The 18,906-nt window shown below is 40.9% G+C and overlaps 1 pseudogene; it reads left to right on the forward strand.

Moving 5' to 3' along the window:
* Positions 1 to 5,319: 5,319 nt before the first annotated feature.
* Positions 5,320 to 5,796, forward strand: LOC136123841 (ferritin light chain pseudogene; annotated as a pseudogene).
* The last annotated feature ends 13,110 nt before the right edge of the window (positions 5,797 to 18,906 follow it).

Here is an 18,906-nt window from a genome sequence, read left to right on the forward strand (position 1 = left end):
AGCTGTTCGTAAAATAATGCAAATAATAGTTAATAAAGCCGTCAGTATGACAGAGGATTGTACATTTGAAGTGTCAGCTTTGTCCATTTTGTGACTATTAATATGATAATCCGGATATACGTTTCTTAGAAGATGTTACACATTAGAATTTTTAAATATTATTCATAAAACAAATGCATGAAAATTTGATGATCAATCTTCCATTTGGTTGGGGTAAAGACTTAATATAGTGACGAACAGAGACCAAAAATTGTACCTCTCTCCAATCCATTTGAAACATTAGAAGATTCATCCATCCAACATCCGTCTCTTCATTTCTACATTCAGTGACTAGCTTCCGCAATGGCGTCAAGTGTTGGCTCAGACGCTCCCGGCAATCTTCACTTTTCTTCAACGAAGACAAAGAGTGGTGCTATGAAATGGTCAGATCCTAGGAGACTTTATTGGACACTCTGTTAGTGAATGCATGTGAATGTACCTTTTCCAGATCTTTTCTTCCTGGGATCATAGAATAATGCTCCATGACCTAAATCCCTTGAGAGAATCAGTCAGTCAATCTCAGTCTCTCTCTCTACTTTTCCTCTATCCCTCCCCCTTTCTCTTTGGTCTCTCTTCAGGTCTTTAACTCTACTGACTCAAAAATCTCCCCATCTTACATTAGGTAAATAGATCCAAAAGCAGAAAGCTTCTCTATACCTAAGAAAATGTTCAAACACTCAACCAAGGCTTTGTATCTTGTTCCTGCATTCTCCTTTGCTTACTGGTGGGTGTGCTCTGAATTAGAAATTCTTAAATGTATTTGTGCTTCAGCAAGGAAAGAACAAGACAGAACATGTGGTCTACTTTTTGCTTCTAGGTTCTTAGAACATAGATGGTTTAGATGGAGAAAATCCATCTAAAACGTTCTCTGTCTTTCTGGTTCAGGATAACTCACAAGAGTTTTATATTGGATGGGGGTCTAAAGCCCTAGAACTTCTGCAGTATCCTTGTCCCTTGGGATGCCTTCTCTGTTCATCTTTGTACCCAGAAGCACACACACACAAAGGTTGATTTGTCTAGTGCAGATCTGGATATAAATCTGTTCCTAAAACTAACACCACCATAAGGGTCACACACATCTTTCAACACTGGGAACTATAAGAAATATAAAAATGAACAAGATATTACAAATAGTCTCAAGTGACATGGAATTCTCCCTGATTTCCCTGAAGTCACTCTCCTCATGCAGGACTCTTCATTTTTATGTTGTTTTTGAAAATAAGTTTATTGTATTTTTTTTCTAAATGTAAAAGTAATGATGTGCTTATTGTAAAGTAAATGTTTGGAAAATATAGAAAACAAAAAACTAAAAGAAATAGAAACTCATATATAGTCCCACAACCCAGAGAAAATCATTAAGCTTTAGAGAGAAACTACTCTGTGTTTAAGTTGAAAAGTTCTGGAGCTGAAGTGCTAAATTGAAAATTTCTTTCTGTTTCTAGACCAAAGCCCCAATAATGGCCATATATCTTAGATATTCAATGCAAGTAGAGGTCACCATTTCAGAAAGAAGAATGGTCAAGATATCCAAGAGACATAGAATAGTTACCTCAATTTTTACTAAGTTATTAACTGATCCCATCCCCATTCCACTCACCCATCCTACCTGATTATGTTGGAAGGAATTCAAAAGAGAGAGACGGCAAATATAAACGGTCTAACCATCCACGAGAAAGAGGATGCCCCCAGCTACCGACAGTACCAGACCACTCCAGCCCTGCACAGAGAAAGCCCCTACCCATTTCCAAGTGGATGATAAGGCCTCTTTGGCTTTGAGCAACACATCTCCTAAAAGCACATTAAGTGGACTATTCCTACCTCTTCTGCAATAAGGAGTCAAGAGGTTCTGTGGGGAGATAGGGTTTGAGCTCCTTTGAGAGACCAAAACCATAGTCTAGGATGTGACATGAGTATGGGTAAGTGAAGTGGAATAGTAGCAAAAGTTAATTAACGTGAGATAGTGGACAAAATGAGAGCTGAGGGTCATGGCTTGCTGTTAGATCAAATGTTACTACTTCCCTTCTTTCAGTGACCCTCTTGGAGGGATGCTTCAACATCCCCACTCTGCTGAACCTAGACTTGCTTTGGCCAAATAAATGTGTGTGAAGTGGTGTGAGTTAAAGAGATGTAGAGGTTTTAAGAGCCTATTTGTGGTTTGCCATGCCTCTTTTCTCCTTCCAGCTAGAGATGGTTCCATTACCCTAAGTTCTAAAGGAAGTACAAGGAACAGAGTCAACATGAACCAGTGAAGGATATTAACGTGAGAAAAATAAACATTTACGGTTATAAGTTAATAGGACTTGTGTGTTGTTTACTACTGTAGTACACAATAGCCTACTCTGATGGATACGCGCCACGCGCCAAAGATTTCACAAACTGATGAGAGACAGATAATAACGGATGCTACCAACAAGAAGGGGTAGAACAACCACAACTGCAAGAACTGAGCTGCAAAAGAGGTTTGTTTTTTTACGTAAGAGTGAAAGGTAAACTCTGGCAGCTGCATAGACTCAATTTTTTCACTGTGCATTTGAGTCATAGATTAATTTTACTCAACCTAATACTGTGAGCGTTTCTCATGTTTTAAGCGTTTTTGGAAAGCAACATTTTTAATGCTTATGTTCTATCCCATTTATTTACTTACTGTGCCATTGCCATTTGTCTCCTATTATATACCATTTCAATGATACTCCAAAAAATATCATTATCTCGATACTCAAGTTTTGAATATGTAATTTTATAACCTCAGCTGACTACGAATTTTACTTATTTAAAATCTCTTTTCGTACTGCCCCTTGCATTAGACTGGAGCTCCTTATATGCACATATTATGTGTATTATTTTCTCTTAATTTCCCTTGACATTTATTCCAGTAAATGACACAGAGCTAATACATATAGTAATTATAGCTAGCCAACTAACCCAACAGTGCTACGAACATACTTTTCTCTGACTCTTATAGAGATAACTGACAAGATGGTGGAGTGTTTTCTTAACAACAGCTGCCGTATGGGTGATGTAATTGCATAAACATTTATATTTATTTATAGGAAGGCTAACTCTGAGTTTTATTCTACATTTGATACTGATAGCCAGGCTCTCATCAAAGTTCTTTAGAAGACAAATTAAGAAAACTGGCAAAAGCCAGTATTTTAATACATCCAAATCCCTATTTCCCTTCTTATTCAATAACTAAAAGCTATTCAACACAGTAAGATTTTACAAAGTCAAGATCATGACTGATTCAAGTGTGAAATAGAAACGTCTGTGACTGAAAGAAAAACTAAAGTCTATACAATTAATCATCCGTAGATGACACGTATTCACGCAGAAAATCTAGATAATTCCAGCAGGGAGTGAAGGGAAAGAACTAAGCTTCACCCCAATTATCATGTATGCTATACAATTAGATTCTAAATTCACCAAATGTAATGTGTGTAGATAAGACAGAGTGGGGTGATAGTTGAGAATGATAGCCAAATTTCTGACTTGAGCAATGAGGTAAATGGTGATACCATTCTCTAAGAGAGGGAAATCCAGGTTGAGGGGCTGGGTTGAAGGGGAAATGTCTCACATTGTCATGAACATTTAGAGAAAATGTGAGGCCAGGGTGTCTGACGTGTCTATGTGCATTTATCCATTTGTCAGTTTGGTGGTAATTTCCCATGTTTATCAACCTGGTTGGCTCAGGTTGATAAGTATCTACCTGGTATCTAATCCTATTCATTAGCTAGTTACATACTGTTATTTAAACTTACAAGAGAATAGAAAAGCAGTGGAGAAACAGGACAATGTTTTACCAAGGCAGAAAAGTCGGGAAAATAAATGCTTACACAATAATACGCTTTAACTCATTTGGAGTAAGTGCTGGTCATTAAATATAGTCAAAACAGTTACCATGCTGAGAATTACAGGGTCTTAAACATGCCTTTAACTGATACTTGACATGTTAGAGTGTAATGGTGGGTGGAGAGAGGAGTATCACAGTAAATAATTGAAGATAAATTCTAGGCCTCTCAGCAATGGTTTCTCACGTGTTATTTTCACTTCAACACTGAAAGAAATGACAAAGGCATGAATAGAATGAAAGCCGACTTAATGAAGTCTTTTTTCATACAGTTCAGTCACGCTGAATCTCAACCAGTTTCCAGACAAGGCAATTTTGGTACTAGAGCCACATCTCAGGACCGCTTTGCTGGGATCGAAACCGAGATGCACTTCTAGAATTGTCTTTATTTGAATGAGTCAAAAAGGTTAATATCGTCGTATCATCTACTTTCTGTGTTTTTTCAACTTGATGGTGTCTGCAAAATCCTTTTCAATTTACAAGATTTTAGGTAGAAATGTGCTTCAGATTGGTATCTACTTAGTTACTTCAGAGATTTGAGTGTAGCAATAAATCTAAATAAAGAAACACTATAGACTTCCAAAAGTTAAGGGGCCTCCAGCCCAACCTAGTCTACTTTTAGCTTCTAAGAGTATACTTCTATCTGAGCTGCCAGTGATCCAAATTCACATCGTCATTGCAAAATCAAAGCAAGTCAAAGATTATGCTGTATTGACCTTCCATACCCCAAGGGCTGTCTACGAACAAAAGTTGCTTCAAGAAAGGCAGCTGGCACTGGATATTCATTCATTCATTCAACCATTTTATTGAGGATCTATTTATTGTCAGACATCATATTGTACCGATATAATCAAAATACTAAGTGCATCTTCCCTATCTCTCCTTGGGACCTAGCTATATGGCTTGAATTGCAAATTTTAAAATACTGGGAAAGTCAAAGCCTTTCTGACAATTGATATGATTCCAGAGCCCTACTTTATCTTGAAGTCATCTTTTTCCATACCCATCCGTATCTGAAACTTAGCTCCTTTAACAGAAGATATACACATACACACACATCTGCCTATTCTCAAGTTTAGTAATGCTATTAAAAATACTGTATACTCCCAAGTACAGAATTATATGGCAGAATATACAGCCTTCTCCCGTCTCTCTAGCTCCCTGTCTCTCCCCATTAAAACTCTCTCGTCTTCTCCACTCTCCTTCACCTCTCAAGACCTAAGCGGCAGTGCACTCGACGGTCCTACAGATCTGTCTCTTGCTTCAACAGTGTTTAGATGCACCAGACCCAGGGACGCCCCTTGCTTCAGTCTCTGCCCACCCTCCAACCTTTTTTCCAGTCTCAACCTTCTGAATCAGCCACTCATCTACCCTCGGCCACCAGGACCCGCCAACACCATTTTTCGATCTTAACTCCTTATTAGCGATCAACCATGAGCTCCCAGATTCATCAGAATTATTCCACTGAGGTGGAGACTGTCGTCAACCACCTGGTCAACAGGCATCTGCGGGCCCCCTACACCTACCTCTCTCTGGGCTTCTATTTCGACCACGACCATGTGGCTCAGGCCGGCGTGGACCACTTTTTGTTTTTCCGCGAAATGGCCGAGGAGAAGCGAGAGGGTGTCCAGCGTCTCTTGAAAATGCAAAACCAGCGCGGCGGCTGCGCCCTCTTCCAGGATGTGCAGAAGCAGTCCCAAGATGAGTGGGGCGAAACACAGGGTGCTGTGGAAGTCACCGTGCTCATGGCGAAGAACCCGAGCTTGGCCCTTTTGGAGCGGCACGCCGTCGGTTCTGCCTGCAGACCCCGCCTGAGACTTCCGGGAGAGCCGCTTCCTGGAGGAGCAGGTGAAACTTATCAAGAAGATGGCAACCACCTGACCGACCTCCGCAGGCCGGCTGGTCCCTAGGCTGGGCTGGGCGAGCATCACTTGGAAAGACAGCCTCAAGGACAGCTAGGAGCCTCCAAAGCCCAGCAGCCTTTGAGGAGCCCCTCTGGTGTCAGGGTTTCTACCCGAAGCCCCTCTCTGCAGCCACCAGGCAGCTTTTTAACTACCCTGGAGCCCTCTCCCAAGCCTTGGACCAAATGGAAACAATAAAGCCTTTAGCAGGAAAAAAAAAAAAAAAGACCTAAGCAAATTCTTTTCCTAGTTGCATGCCTGCATGCCTGACATTTCTGTCTTATTTTATTGAAATGTTCTGACTCAAACCCAAGTCTCTCTCTAGTCTGCGACGTTCTATTTCCCAATAAAATCTCTAATGTACAGAGCAAGGTTGTTCAGTAGAACTTTCTGTAATGAAGGAAATGTTCAATATTCATCTGGTCCATAGAATAGCTACTCGCCATATGGGACTACGGAACATTTTAAGTGTAGCTAATACAAGTAAGGACCTGAACTTTTTAATTTTAATTAATTAAAGTTTAAATAGTCACATACGGCTGGGGGCCACCATCTAGAACCACTCTAGATCCAGTAACCTTACTTATCAGGGCTACATTGGCCACCAAGTCATTAAGTGTATCTTTACAGACCTCATTTTCTTCACGTTAAATATTCTAATCTCTTAGTGAAAAAATGCCAGGGACTGAATTATCAAACCAGACTCACTTGAACCAGAGTTTCAAACTTCAGTAATGATTTTGAGTTTAAAATTAATCCATGGGACAGGCAAAGCAAAGAGAAATCTAGAATCCCTAGTGCAGGTCCCCTGATGCTTTCTTGTCACATCAATACCTTCCAGCCCTGATGAATGTATGAGATCACTAATAATGTATGTGACTACAGTACCTACACAGAGGGGATCTATTTTAATCCTGAAATTCCTTCACTTTATACCAAATAGCTTTCATAACATTTCCTAGAAGGCCATGGCCACACATCCATAGATTTCATCCCCCCACCCCCGCCCCCGCAATCCACAGACTATCATAAGCAATCATGGACAGACCAGGTGCATCAGCTCAAAGTATTCCATAGATAAAAGACTCTCCCACTACTGAGCGCATTAGGGCTTTCCCCAGGAGTTCTGTAATTAGAATGTCTATAAGAAGATTGACTGGGTCACCTTCGTTCTTTCTTGGAGGCATTTTCCAGGTAAAGGAAGAGAATGCATTGAAGACCTGACGCTTAACCATTTTCTTCCTACTCAAGAAACTGTGTTCACCGATACTCTGTTGAGTCCTAACTTATACGCCTCCAACGGTTAGGTGGCTATGGTGAGAATGTATTACCGGTTGAGCATCATCCAGGATGTAGTGCCATATTTGGTCCAAGTTCAACAATCCCAGGGGAGCACTGAAAAATGAAATCTTACTATCAGCTGCAGGTTACCTGGACTATGGAAATCTACAGTTTTGATGTCCAGTATAGAAGCCACTAGCCACACATGGAGTCCCTGAATGTGGCTAGTTCAAATTCAAATGTAAATACAAAATGTGCACCAATTTTTGAAGACTTAGTATCAAAAAAGGAATGTGACACAGTACATTAATAATTTTTATGTTAACTACATGCTTATAGGAAAATATGTTGGATGTATTTTGTCAAATAAAACATATTATTAAAATTAAGCCTACTACTTATTTTTACTTTTTTAATGTGACTACAAGAACATTGAAAATTACCTATGTGGCTTGTCTTTTGTGATTCACATTATGTTTCTATTGGGCAGCACTGTTCTAAAATATTCTATTTCAAAAACCCTTTGCTGGGCTTCCCTGGTGGCGCAGTGGTTGAGAGTCCGCCTGCCGACGCAGGGGACGCGGGTTCGTGCCCTGGTCCGGGAAGATCCCACATGCCGCGGAGCGGCTGGGCCCGTGAGCCATGGCCGCTGGGCCTGCACGTCCGGAGCCTGTGCTCCGCAACGGGAGAGGCCACAGCAGTGAGAGGCCCGCGTACTGCAAAAAAAAAAAAAAAAAAAAAAAAAAAAATCCCTTTGCTAGTTAAAGCTCAAAGCCTCTTTGTGATCTCTTCAAACTCCCAGATATTACATTTCCATGGCACTTTTGCCAAATACCTCCTCTATCCACACTGTCTCTGTTTTGCTCTATGTTAGCTCAGCCCCAAATTCATAACCTTTATCAGTTATTAATTTAAAGGATAGGATTTATAAGCGTAGAAACATGATTGACAATTAATGGACCGGAGTTGCATCTTAAGATCTCCTGCCTTCTCTTTGCTGCCTTTCTTTTTATTCTTCATTCATTCTTCCTTTTCCTCTCCTTTCTTCTCAGGAACAAAACAATCTCTCTCTCTGTCTCCCACAGAGCAGTTTGGTAAGCATCATATTTTATTTAAGCATGCTTTTGAGGTCTCTCTCTTTACCTAAATCCAGGCAAAATTTCTCCTTATGATGAAGTCTAGGGAATACATTTTTCTGCATTTTTTTACACTTGCAATACAAAGATGAAAGCCACTGGGGAGATCCTTCGTGTATTCATAATCTAGAGGGGGATACAGAGAAGTTAAAACAAAAATGAAAATGGAATATGGAAAGAGCCATGATCAAGCTATGTACAAGATGCTGTGAGAACATAGGGAACCGACAACACGAGTTGTTAATTACACAGATGGATAAACGCAATCACAGCTGTATGGTTTTGGCTACATTCACCCTATGCTCTACCAAGCGACCATGTGATGTCCATCATTCACTCTACCCCAACTTCACTACTCTAGAGATTTTCATATTTTAAATACAATTTTATTAAAAAGCCCCTTATTTAAATAAAACCCTATGGAAAAAATGTGAACCTATGACTCAAATAAAAGCACAGTCACTCTGATTTTGGTGAGCAGTGCGGAGTCCTATTTATTCACTCCTCTCTTCTACTGTGAAATGCAGTAATCCCTAGCGGGACTTTGAAGGGCACAGTCTGCTCTGTTGCCTTGGTTCTTGAAATATTCCCTTTACCAATTTTCTGACAAATCCTCCTTGGTCAACGTTGAGGGCTGCTGTTCCAAACACCCCTAATGGCGGCTCCCTGTGATTCTCCCCACTCTCAATTTCTCCCCATGTGTTTTCGTCCAACACGGCTTCAACTCTGCTCCCTAAAGGCTGGAAACATCCAAATCTAAACTTCCAACACAGTTTTCATCCAGGCTTCAGGTTCACATAGCAACATACCTGCTGGATAGCTAGACGTCTCCCGTGGGCTTGAAGTTCCACAGGCACCCCCATCTCTACGTGCCCCTCACCTCACACCTGAATGGTAACCCTCACACCTGAACGGTTTCTCCTCCAGCATACTTCATCACAGTTGATGACACCTCTTTTCTTAAAGTCAGCCTGGTAAACAGCCGGGCATGTTTTACTTTCTCTTTCACTCATCCCACACCATCTTCCTGAACTATCGAGTCCTCCTAAATATTTTTTCAACATGTCCTGTGTGGTAGACAGAATAACGACCCGTCCAAGATGCTTCCATCCTTATCCCTCAAACCGGTGGATATATTACCTTACGTGGCAAAAGGGACTTTGTAGATATGATTCAGTTAAGGGTTTGGGGATGAGGCTAATGACACGGGATAGTATTATCTCGGTGAGCCAACCCCATCGTGATCACGGTCGTTATAAGAGGGAGACAGGAGAGTCACAGTCAGAGATGTGACGACAAAAACTAGGAAACCAATACATCCCTTACCTCAGTCTCTATGTCCACAGCCCTGGTTTGGTTCTTGTCACGTCTTGTCTAGAACACCGTCACCACCTTTTTCTTATGACCCTTCTTATACACTGGTCCTCTAGAATCTAGTCTCTACTTACTATAGGGTTTTGTGAAAGCTGCCCCTTGCTTACCCCCCCAAGGAATCATATAAAGATTGCTCACCAAGGCCTATGTGATCCCAAATGACCTGGCCTTTGCCTCCTTCTCTGGCTTTATGCCTTTATATCAGCCACAAACACCACCTGAGGTCCTGTAACAGAGAAGAACAAACCTGACTCCATATTGGATCTGTTCCTTTAGCCCTATCCCTTACACTTGTGCTCTGTAGCCTATGCTTAGTCATGCTGGCTCTGCACGTTTTGTAAAAGAATGTTGCCTAAAGCCTGAAATATACAGGATAGTCCATTCTCAAGGCTCTGATCTTTAAAGGAATAACACTTTTCCATTCAGATAGAGATACAGAGTTGCAGAACAGAGAACAGCATTTGTCTTGCTGGAGCTTTATAGGAACCTTGTGACAGGCCCCACATGGATGTTTGCAAGGACAAAGGATTCCTGCAGCAAGAGGTGTGCCACAACCTGCAACACTCCCTCCCCTTTTACTATAAAAGAAGCCTGCATGCTAACTCGGGTAAGATGATTCTTTGGGACACTAGTCCACCATCTTCTCCGTCTGCTGGCTTTCCAAATAAAAAGATGGAAAATCCATCTAAGATAGCAAATGTTGTATACAACAGACCAGGGCTGCAATGGTATATTTCCAGTTTAAAAGTATAAATTACCTTTGCATTGGTATGTTGCAGGTAAGACTCATACTTGGTCAATGAAGGAAAAAGATTTTATAGGATAAGCAGTCATTTAAAATCCATATTCATATTGGAACTCAAATGAAAGTCTCTGGAATGATCTCCCATTGCCATATTTATCTTATATAGCTGAAAGGTTAATAAGCCCATCTCAAGGCTTCTTTTCATGCTTCATTTACTATAGAGTTAAATGTAAATTGTGGAGAATATCTTATGATTCATGCGATATTGGTATTTGAAAATTATACTACCTGGAAACTTCAGATTATTAGGTCAAAAATTCTGCCAGGCAAGGTGAGAAGTGAGAAAGTTTGTTCTAGGCTTCATTTTTCTCCAAAATCTAGAAAACAGGACTGAACTCCCTGGAATGAAGCAGGGGATTGCAGTAATCCATGGGTGAGATGGGCTTCTCTTGCTAACATGGTAAACTAACCATCCTTATCCTTCTTTATTTTCTGCTCTCTCTTTTACGGATCTCAGATGCATAAATAACTAAGAAATTTGTGGTAACTTACAACACGCATTGACAATTATTTCATTGGTACATGCATTTCTATCACAGTTCCTCGATATCAATTTAATTTCCTGTAAAATAACCCCCCTTCCATTCTAAAAACCGATTTGGATGGAACACATTCTTATTGCATTATTGCAGTTAATTTATTCAAAACTATTGTCTTTTAAAAACACTAGTAAGCGGTTTCTCAGTTCATGATTGATCCTCCATCTTGATCAACCTGTGCAGTCTCTGTCCTGGTTTTGTCTCTGTTGTGCTGTTATTATTGTTATTATTTTCCCCCTACATCTGCATCTCCACTCTTCTTGCCTTCCAAATTTCCCTCTTAGAATGCTTTACCTGTCTCCTAAAACTCCTGGCTTGTTTTTGCTCTCTCTTCATTACCATGTAGTTCAAAGTATCCTGTAAAATATTTTTACTTAAGAGTTTCTTACAGTCTCTTTTTAATATTACAGATATACAGACTTTTTAAAGCTATCTTTTTATTATTAGATAAGTAAAAAATTATTAGATTTATTCAAATTTTCTAATTTTATTACATTATTATCATAATCTCCAAGATATTGATTCCTTGAGATTTGGTGGGTTTTCACTGAGTCCCAGTAGAAACTCAGCTTTGGTGGATGGTCCATGGATGCGCAAAAATAATATTTGCTTATTGGATATTAAATGTATACATATGTAATTTTATATATAAACATAATTTATATATAATTAAATATAATTATGATTTTCAAACATTCTAAACTTCATGTCTTGTGTCTGTTAAAATTTTCAATTAAAATTGGTAATCCATCCAAATTTCCCTGTCACTCTGTCCACTGCTCACCCCTTCACCCCAACTAAAAACAAGTCCTGAAAGCAAGAAACCAAAAGGAACGTAGAATTGTCAATCAGAAGTAATTTTTTACTAGCTACGGCCTTAGGGCAGGATCGTGGAAGTGAGGCCTGTAATTTGAGGTGAATTGCCTTACTATTGGCAGGACGTTCCAGTGGTGAGAGGACCTGGCGAATTACACTTCCATTCTTAATATCTCCCCACAGCTGGATAAGCCATCGTCAAAGTGAACGTCATTATCCCACGGGTATCCCAAAGAACTAGTAATACCCATCACCAGTCCTCCTACCAGTGGAGGTTTCTTCTGCTTTTGCCCAGTAAGCAAAGAAAATTCAATACTTAGGAACAAACTGAAAAGAAAACATTTAGTGGTTGGAGAATAGGAATAATTTTTAAATGCTTTTATGTAAAGATATCTGAAATGTTCCAAGCACTTACCATGTGACTTTTGAACTTTTGATGCTTTGGACTTAATTCCAACTTGCCTCTGTTTCTTCCTAATTGTGAGGACCTCCTAAAGTCGCCATGAGGATTAAATGAGTTAGTATATAGTTAGTGCCTAGAACAGTGCTAAAGGCACATAATATGTATTTGTGAAACATTAGTTATTTTTATCTTATTCCTGCCTACATTTCACTCTTTCTATTCTTTCCAACTTCTTGAATGATTCATGCTTTATAGAATGTGTGTGTGTGTGCGTGCGCGTGTGTGTGTCTAGAAGCCTTTCATCGTTACTAAAATCTCCAGGAATTCTGCTTCCTCAAAACCATTCACCCATTCAGTTATGCAGGAACCTGAAAGCCATGACTGGATTCTGCTTGGGGTTAAAATCTGTTACCTGGAATTGTGACTAAGAGAGTTGATTCTTCGTCTGAGCTTTTCTCTTGATTGGAAGAGACGTATAAACTCAGGCATTGTGTAACGAAGGCCAGTACAGGGAAGAATAGAAGTATAATAGAGTCACACGGAGACAGAGATAAGAAATGGAGAGAATGTGACCTAGCTTCCTGTAGCTTTCCAGTTCCAGACATGTATTCCTTTCTAAGGCCAGATTGCATTCCTGACAAATGGTTCTTCAAGACATGGCTATATCCATATCCTATTCCCTCTCGTGCTTCAATTACTTGAACTGCTTTCTGTTACTTGCATCTAAAAGAGTCCTAAATAATATAATACAACACATCACAACCGCCTTGTTAAGGCTGAAAATTGTCTTTGATGGCTTCTGGGATCAGAAGGTAAAACAGTAATCATTGTTCAACATCTTTTCATTTACCACATACCTGAAACCACAAATCCCAGAATGGCTGTCAACCTGACCAAAATATGAGAAATAGAGAATGACATCATTGGAAGTGTTCTGAAACTACAATACATCATGCCGTCGTCCAAAACAGACATCCCCCTAGATCCAGAGTCTTAGTAGGTTTTCCTGTTTAGTTCCCCTGCCTTTTTCCATTTCCTACCTAGCTCATGCAAGCTTACTCCATGGGGTTACACGCTTCTCCTCTTACACTCTCTCCAATGGAAATACATCAAGTTACATCATCTTCAACTGCCAACTTCATATTTACCCATTTAATCAAAAACGATTTGTTGGGTAATAGACACTTTCCAAGTTCCATGCTTGAGTCAGATTGTGGATAAAAAATAGAAAAGACATGTTTTCTGAACCCATGAAGGTGCGTTTCTATGCAGAGTACTCTTTTTTTTTCCTTAATAAATTTGTTATTTATTTATTTTTGGGTCTTCGTTGCTGTGTGCAGGCTCTCTCTAGTTGCGGTGAGCAGGGGCTACTCTTTGTTGTGGTGTGCAGGCTTCCCATCGCTTCTTTTGCTGCAGAGCACAGGCTCTAGGCGCGCGGGCTTCAGTAGTTGTGGCACGCGGGCTCGGTAGTTGTGGTTCGCAGGCTCTAGAGCGCAGGCTCAGTAGTTGTGACGCACGGGCTTAGTTGCTCCGCGGCATGTGGGGTCTTCCCGGACCAGGACTCGAACCTGTGTCCCCTGCGTTGGCAGGTGGATTCTTAACCACTGTGTCACAAGGGAAGCCCCAGAGTTCTCTTAAATGTGATGGGGTGGGCAGAAGGAGCGATGGTTCTTTCCCATAGCTGATATTTACTTCCATGTAGAAGGCACCATGTTAGGGAAACACTCTTAAGCCTCATTCTAGAAGAGTAGTGTCTTAATCTCATTGGTGAGTTTGGAAAGAAAAAAAAAAACCAACTGTATGTCTTTTCTCTCTTGGGAGCCATCCTGACCTCAGAGGACATTAATTCTGCTGTGCTGCTCCACGTCTTAAGTTTTACAGGGGCAGAGACCCATGCGAAGAGGCCTGAAATGGTACAAGACTGCCTGCGGTGGGGTGAGTAAATCTCTCTAACCCCAGAGTTCAATGTTAGAAAGCCTACTTGCCCATAGCTATGAATCACATTCTTCTATACGAGCTGTATCAGAAATAAAGGTGATATTTTGTTCTCCTATCTGCCTTACAGTTTCGACTTCTATCTTAATTGATTCATAACTCAAGTAGGGAAGAGAGGTGCTATCCATAAGCCTCCACAAGAACATTTAACGATGTGTATCTAAATTCTCTCCTCTCACCTGAGCTCTTGACCTATAAGCTGATGATCAGGGGACGTGTACAGATGGAATTTTCACGACCTCAACTTTAGCACTTCACAAATGAAAATGTGCTGGAATCGCCAATCACCTCATAAAAGGAAATCAGATGTTTTACCACCAAAAACCTCTGGTCAGTCACATGCCCCTTTATTTTATCAGCTCATTCAGGCCTGACACCACAGAGTCACCTATGACTTCTCTTCCTCTTAATCCTCCAGAGTGAGTCAGGCATGATGTCATGCTGCTTTTTTTCTCCAGAATTTCTCATTCATCTGCCCTTTTCTTTCCCGTCCCAATCTGGACTTCTTCACACCTGTTTCCTGCACAAGCTTGTCAGCTAGATTTTGCCGAACCCAGATCTTTCCTCATCAACTCTAGCAGAACTGACAACCTTGCTCAGTTGCCACTTTGACCATACGATTCCCTTCAGAAATGTGTTCGGTGGCTTCTGTCTTCAGGTCAAACTCATTTTCCTGATATAAAGGCACTGGCGTAAGGGGACATGGTACAATCAACTTCTCTGTATTTACTCTTCTCAACTCCACTCAGAATTAGCTCTGTTATGAACCAAAAGCATAGTATGCTTTTAATACATACCTTCCACCAAGTTGCAAACCACGCACACACCATCCAAAATCAACATCCACCCAGCCGACCCCCTCCTCCAAATATTTAAGAACTAATGCGAAGCCCAACACACATTGTCACGGTTAATCACACACTGTATTCAATGATGTGTTCCTGCGGTTTATTATTAGGTTATAGATTCTTCTTTATCCAAGCTGAATTACTGTGAGTTCCCTGCGCTGAAGAATCAGGGTACATTTCCCATACCATAAAGTTCATTGTTAATCATATAGCAGATACAAAATAAATATGTAATGACTGATTGACGTATAAATATAACGAAGTAATTGTCTTTACCTGAGAGATGGTTTGATCCAAGAGTCAGGAATTTAAGAGTGATTTGATAATCAGAACTTCTACTCTGACCTTTTTGACTTTCTCTGTTGCTTGAGGCAAGGCATTTTAGCTATTTTGAACTCATTTTCTTAATCCAAAAATGGAAGTAAGGCTTGTCCTCTCTCTTATTCACAGAGAGTGGTGACGAGTATCCCAGGCAATGCAAAGCACGTGGCTGATACAAGGTTTAATAAAAATGATAAATAACATCTATTACAAAATTGAACCGTTGTTCAATTTCTTCTGCCCTTTCAGTCCTTTGATTCCATATTCTCTCACTGAAATCTGAGAGCTTTAATTTGAGAAAGCGTTTTACTAAGAATCATAGACTTTCTACATTAACCTTTTGTTATCACTAGGCACGCCTGGATGGTATCAAATTATTCTCTTAAGGAAATCAATACATCACTATAAGTGCATAGAGAAACACCTGGTAATGGAACTTCAGATTAGGGAGACCTGGGTATGAAAATCTGCTTCAGAGCAAAATGGCAAAATGGATGGTTCCTGATCTCATTCCCCCTCACAGAAAGAGCAAACAGCACTGCCCATAGATAAGACGCCCTTGTGAAGATCCCAGGACGTAGGGGTGAGGCTGAAGCACCCTCTTGGACCGCAGAAATCAAGAAAAGACGCATTAGAAGGGTGACCGAGTCTCCCCTCCCTCAGGTCAGTACGCCATCACACCTAGCAGTTCTCCCCTGGCCTACAGTTTCTCCAGGGGGAAAAGGAGAGCACAGGGCAGACACCCAGCTTCCCCAGCATCCAGGAAGCTTCCCAGGAAACCCACTTAGGTATCTCCTGATGGGAATAACTGGGGGAACAGCTAGAGCTGGAGGAGAGAAGCGGGCTCACAGAAACGAGTGTATAGATCTCGGCAGACAAATTTCTGCTGGCAGTGATTTTAGCCTGATCTGAGATCTCAGCCAGCAGCTCTGCCCATCTGCAGACCCAAGCCGGTGGCCTGTCTAGCCAGAGAGCTTAGTAGAAGTTCTGCCCAGTTTGGGTGCACAGCCAGCGGGCTGTCCCAGTGGCGGAGCCCCTCCTCTAAACCCACCAAGAGAGTGAGAGCTTGTGAGCAGCTCCGTTCAACTGCTAGACATAGCCTCCAGCCCTGCCTGACCAGCAAGCCCAGCCAGAGACCCTGGGCAGCTGTGAAGCTCATCCTGGAGCCCCGCTGAGGCAGAGAACCAGGCTGGCAGCCCCAACTGCAGAGCATAGCTTCCAGCCCTGTCTGCAAGGGAGCCCAAACCAAGACCCCAGGCAGCCTCCAGCCAAGCCCGCAGTACTTGCTGGCCGAGCACGGCAAGCTTCCTCCTGCAGGCAGGGGGCCCAGCCAGCAACCCTGCCCAGTCATGGAACACAGTCTGTGGCCTCACCTGCCCAGGAGCCTTGGACTGCAGCCCCACCCACTGCCAGGTAAAGCTGGAGGCCCTGCTCCACCAGGGATCCCAGACAGAGACGTCGCCTAAGAGCGGAGCTCAACCAGCGGACTGCCCGATCACAGGCGGCAGCCCAGCCTCAACGGAGTCCAGCCAGTGGCACCATCCAGCTGGGGAGCACAGCCTGATGAACACAGATTCGAAAATTCTCCACAAAATCCTAGCAAACTAAAGTCAACGTTTAAAGGATTTACGCAATGACCAAGTGGGATTTATTTGGGGGATGTAAAGATGGCACAGTATCTGCAAATCAATAAGTGCGATTCATCACATTAATAGAATCAAAGATTAAGATCGTATGATCTTCTCAATAGACGCAGGAAAAGCATCTGACAAAACAGAATATCCTTTCATGATAAAAACTCTCAGCAGATTGGGTATAGAAGGAATATACCTCAACATAATAAAGGTCATACACAGCAAACCCACAGCTGACATCCTACAGTGAAAGGTTGGACGCTCTTCCTTCAAGACGAGGAAGAAGACAAGGATGCCCACTCTTACCTCTCCTATTCAACATAATACTGGAAGCCCTAGCCAGAGCAGTTAGGCAAGAAAGAGAAATAAAAGGAGTCCAAATCAAAAAGGAAGAAGCAAAATTGTCTTCGTTTACTGATGACATGATCACATATTTAGCAAACTCTAAATTTGCCACCAAGACAAATACTCTTTGATCTCACATAAGTATTATCTAAAAAGTTGAACTCATAGGAAGGAGGTTGGTGGCTTACCAGGGGCTAAAGGGTGGGGGTAATGGGGAGATGGTCAAAGGGTACACATTTTCTGTTAGAAAATGAATACATTCTGCACATGTAATGTACAACACGGTGACTGTAGTTAACAATACTGTACTGTATACTTGAAATTTGCTAAAAGAATAGATCCTAATGTTGTCACTACAGGAAAAAGTAGTCACTGTGTGAGGTGATGGATGTGTTAACTAACCTTAATGTGGTAATCAGTTCACAATAGGTACATGTATCAAATCATCCCATTGTACTAAACTTAAACAATATTACTTGTCAGTTACATCTTAATAAAGCTGGGGGGAAAACTGTATCAGAGAATTCCCCGTTTTCCATGGAAGTGTTCTTTAAATAATCTCAAATAATTTTTCTTACTTTATTTCCTTATTTCCTTAAATGAAATTCTTGTTCTCTTGCTAGAAAAGTCACTTTTCATCCATCGTGAATTACGAAGAGTGGAAAAAAAAAACCACTAAAAGTTCTTCTCTGTGTTTCTACAGAACCAGAAAAAATTTCAAATATCTATAGTATTGACATTTTTCACATTGATCCACTAGAGTCAGATGAATGATACCTTTATTCATAAGACAATAACTCTGTTAACAACAGGTCATGCAAGGTAGATTTTTGTTTAATGTTTTCATTTGGGCAAAAAATAAATTTAGAAGTTAAGAAGAGATTTAAAAATTATAGCACCAGAGGAATATCTCTCTCAAAAAAAAAAATTACAAACCATCCTAGAGATAGCTGATGAATGTTCAACACTGTAGATCAGATGTTAATCTAACTTGGAAGAGAGAGGGGAAAACATGCTAAGGAGAGACAACAATAAAATTCCCAGAAAAAAGCTTTCCCTCCTACGTTGATTACATATTCCTGTAATTACTTCCTCTTTCAATATTAGACGGTGAGCCTATTGCAGTTTACAAATACCTTTGGCAGTGTGAACTAATTAGATAAAATATAGGAATAATACGAAAGTGGTAAAACAAATTATCTTCTACTACTGAAAAATTCTATTTCGAACTTTAGGAGAGGGTAAGATTTGAAATTTTGATAAAGTTCGACGTTCATGTTGTGTGTGAATTTCTTTTTGTCTGTGACATCTCCATTATACTGGGTAAAGACCAAAACTTTGAACATTGCCTAATAAGTCCTCTACAATTGCTCCTCTTTTAAAGCGCATTATAAACTTTGTCCTGTGCTCTAGTTGCACCGGTCTTGCATTTATTTCCTTTAACAAGCCTTGCTTTCTGTGGTTCAGGGTCTTTATCACACAGTCCGCTTTGCCTGTAACACTCCTCATCCCACCTTCCCTTTACCTGGTTAATGAGCACCCATCCTTCAATATCAGTTCATATCACATCCTTAGGAAAGCCTTCCCCAACCTCCTAGACCAGATCACACTGGGGTATACTG

The sequence above is a fragment of the Phocoena phocoena genome, chromosome 5 (assembly GCF_963924675.1).
Source record: "Phocoena phocoena chromosome 5, mPhoPho1.1, whole genome shotgun sequence".
NCBI lineage: Eukaryota > Metazoa > Chordata > Mammalia > Artiodactyla > Phocoenidae > Phocoena > Phocoena phocoena.